We start from the raw sequence: 4465 nt of genomic DNA, 5'->3' as shown, positions 1-4465 counted from the left end.
TGTTTATTTTGATGTTTTATGGTAGAATATGAAGTTTTAAATTATGTTAAACAACTTTTGCTAGGCGATTTTAAGTGAAAACGAGTAAAACGACATAATTGGTAAAAACACCTAATGTTCATAAGTAAATGTTAGAGTGGGAATTTGATGTTTCCATAGAAGGGAAAGATGTTCAACATATCATAAAACATAAAAATAAGGGATGAAGTTTAATTTTCGAGCTGTGGAGAAAAAGTTTAAATATGCAAAATTTAGGGGCAAAATTGTAATTTTGCCAAAGTTTGAGTCAAGCACTGTTTTGATGAATGTGAGTATTAAATAAGCTAAATTTTCTATTATAGATCAAGAGGAATGAAATCTGGAGTTAGACTGGGAAAAGAAAAAGGTTGAGTACTAAGTTGCTAGATTTGATCGTATTTTGTACTGAGGTAAGTTTACGGTAAACAAATGCAATATTTCAATAATTATTATTAATGTTGTTATTTTCCAGAAATTATGTACTTATTTCATGAAATTATTTAATGTTGACTCAAGTATGAGATGATAGAGAATCATTATAAAAAAGTCCTGTTTAAGCATTAGGAATGTATCGGATACAAATGTCATGACATTAGGGGGATGAGACCCCATGTAAGACCATGTCTAGGACACGGCATTGCATTATTGAGGTTATGAGAGGTCCCACGCAAGACCATGTCTGGGACATGGCGCTGGTACCAAGATGAGAGGTCCCTCGTAAGATCATGTCTGGGACATCGCATAGGAACCGATATGAGAACTCTCATGTAGGACCATATCTGGGATATTAAATTTGTAGTATAGGAAACATCCCATGTAAGACCATGTCTGGGACATGGCTTTGGCATGTTATTATCAGATAGGAGACCCGAGTATCTTTAGTATTCCAAGTGGTTCAACTAGCTAGTAAATACACTATGTTACATGAAAGTTTAGGTAAAAGCATAATAAATAGATTCAAGTGAGTTATAAGGGTTAAGAATAACTCAGTTATCAGTTGAGAAAAAAAATTTAGCAAGGGAGGAGTAAGTTATAATCATGAGTTATTTAAGTAAGCAAGTAAGTAAACAAGTAACAGAGTAAGTAAAGAAGAAAGTAAAGATCATGATATTTGATAACAATTTATGAGTATAATTATTTATAATAAATGTTGTTATTTATTTGCTTGTAAACTTACTAAGCTTTATGCTTACCCCCTTTATTTTCCTTCTTTTTATAGTATCGCCAAGCCAATTTGGGGATTGTAAGGGCATCGGAGATCGTTTCACACTATCAACAGACCATCTCAGTATTTTGTGATTCGGAACGTTTTAAGTTATGGCATGTATAGGGACTTAGTCATTTTGTGTGTGTGTCCTTATGATATGGCTAATGAATAGCATGTAACTACTCGATAATTATTAGCTATTGAAATGACTATTTAAGAACATGTTTTGGTGTTATGTATGCCTAAATGATAGTTAATACAAAGAAATTATAAAAGAGTAAAAATTTGCAATGGAACAGTTTTTGGGCAGCGGCATTAACGTGATTTTGAAAAATCCCCAAGGATAATAGAAATGAAATTAGAGAGTGAATGAGATATATAATTAAACCTTATCGAGTCTATTTTCACATGGAAGAAATGGTGTACGTAAATGAATTTTATATTTTGTAATATTTGAATTTTAGTGAGACAGGATCAGAATGGTTTTTGAAGTCCCCTGTTCTGACTTTAGCAAATCATTAAAAATTGTACAGAAAGAATTGAGTCATAATTTAAATGTCTAGATTCCTTAGTGAGCCTTTTTTCAATAAAAACAAGTGAAAGCAGCATATAAATCTCGTACAATGAGACAATTGATTTCTAGTGAATAGAGGTCAGAACCATTGGACACTGAAATAGGGGAGACTTTAAAGAATTAATTGTACTATTTGGCTAACTCAAAAATTCTATAAATTTTATGATAAGAAGATATATGAGTCTAGTTTTAGGAAAATTTTACGGATCTAAATTTTGAGTTTTGGAACTCAAGTTATAATTAAATTAGTGATTGTCACACAAGTGGACAATTTTATTGTGAATAGTGAAATAAATTATTTTGATTTATTTAGACCCGAACCATTTCTGTTGCATGTTTTAGGGTCTCGAGGGCTCTTTTTAGGGACATATTGATTGAACGTGAGCAAATTAATTTTAAAAGCAAATTTTTATGCTCTGAATTAGTAAGTTTAGTCAGGTAATGCCTCGTGCTCGACTCCGGCAACGATCTCGGGTAAGGGGTGTTACACTCTCGTAGTCCTAAGTTATTCCAATATGGCAGAAGTTCTTTTAACACTAAGTCTACTGAACAAGAAGATGATGACCTATTCACACACGATGAAGTGATGCAAAGTGCTGACACTACACCAAAACAGGCTTTTAGCAGCATTTTTAGTCGCGTTTGGAAAAAAATGCCGCTAAAAATCGAGCATTAGCGGCACTTTACACAAAACACTGCTAAAGATCGAGCATTAGCAGCACTTTCAGGAAATCGCCGCTAAAAATGAGCATTAGCGGCATTTTTACCAAAAACGCCGTAAAAACCTAAGCCCAACGACATCTTTTTCTGACCTTTCGGGGCTTTAGTGGTGTTTTTAAAAAAGCACCGCTAATGCTTAGGGATTTAGTGGCGTTTTTGGAGAAGCGCCACTAATGCTTAGGGCTTTAGCGACGTTTTTGAAAAAGCGCCGCTAATGCTCAGGGCTTGAGCGGCGTTTTTGGAGAAGCGCCGCTAATGCTCAGGGCTTTAGCGGCGTTTTTGGAAAAGCGCCGCTAATACTCAGGACTTTAGTGGCGTTTTTGAAAAAGCGTCGCTAATGCTCAGGGCTTTAGCGGCGTTTTTAAAAAAGTGCCGCAAAAACATTTTATCTGTCTATTTACTATTTAATTTGTTTATTTATATTAATTAAAATTCAATTTATTTTTAATTCAATATTTGATAAAAATGGATAAATTTGAAATAATGACACGTAGAAATAATTTGAAATAAAAAAATAGAAAAATATTTGTTAAAAATTGAAAAATTAAAATACTATTATTTAAAATAATTTTAAAATTTTTTGGGTACATGACTGATTGATTTTTAATTTATATATTAAATAATTTCATATATAATTGTAAAAGATACGATAGTATTAATTTTAAAATATTTAATTAATTATCATTATAGTTTAGGGTTTAATATATATGGTTTAGGGTATATGGTTTGGGGTATATGATTAATTTAGGATTTAAGGCCGGTTTAGGAGTTACAATTTTAAGGTTTATAGATTATGGAATTAGGGATTAGGGATTCTAGTTTAAGGGTTGTGATTTAGGGGTTAAGGGTTAGGGGTTAGAGATTAAGAGTTAGGGATTTAGGGTTTATGGATTCAGTGTTAGGTTAAGGTTTAGGGTTTAGATTAATTAGTGTATTTTAATTTATATTAAATAAGGTTTATGGGTTAGGGTTTAAGGTTTACGGTTTAGATTAATTAGTGTTTTTTAATTTATATATTAAATAAGGTTTAGGGGTTAGTAGTTAGGGGTTAGAGGTTAAGAGTTACTAATTTAGGGTTTAGAGATTTGAGGTCGGGTTAGGGTTGAAGGTTTAAATTAACTAGTATTTTTTAATTTATATATTAATTAAGTTCTTATATAATTGTAAAAGAGGGGTTAAGGGTTAGGGGTTAGAGGTTTAAGGTTTAGATTAATTGGTTTTTTTAAATTTATATATTAAATAATTTATTATATAATTGTAAAAGAGATAATATTAATTTTAATATATTAAAATTATGATTATAGTTTAAATTGTTTAAGAGATAATAGATAAATTATATATATATTAAATGGATTAGGATTTAAGATATATTTTAGATTTGTTAAATGATGAAATTTTATACAATTAATTAATGTTTTTATATTTAAAAATATTTAATCTAAATTTAGATTAAATGGTTTAAACCATTTGATATATTTAAAAATTAGAATTAAAAAAATTGATAAATAAATAAATTAATATAACAGATTGATATGGATAGGTAACTATTTATTTTGGATAGGACCAAATTATAACAAATAAAAATGAAATACAAAAACTAAAATCATTTCACATCGAACATCTAGCAAAATAGTTATATTTTAGTTTGGAAGAAATATCTCTAATAAAATGGAGATTAAATCGAAAATGAATAATATAAAATCATGATTAACGTCTCAATCTTTAATAGAAATTTGATATGTGAGAGATTAATTGCTTACATTAGATAATTTTGATTTAATAATTAATTACAGCCATTTAATATTTTTTCTTATTAAAATATATGATATTTATTTTGAGAGTAAAAATTTAATTTATGAAAAAAATAATACATATTTTATAAAATTAGTTGACTAATAATTTTTAACAGACAAAATAAAAAATATTTAGTAGAACAAAACAACGCC

The sequence above is a fragment of the Gossypium hirsutum genome, chromosome D12, assembly GCF_007990345.1.
Source record: "Gossypium hirsutum isolate 1008001.06 chromosome D12, Gossypium_hirsutum_v2.1, whole genome shotgun sequence".
In the NCBI taxonomy this organism is placed as follows: domain Eukaryota; kingdom Viridiplantae; phylum Streptophyta; class Magnoliopsida; order Malvales; family Malvaceae; genus Gossypium; species Gossypium hirsutum.
Note: the sequence above shows the minus strand (reverse complement) of the source record.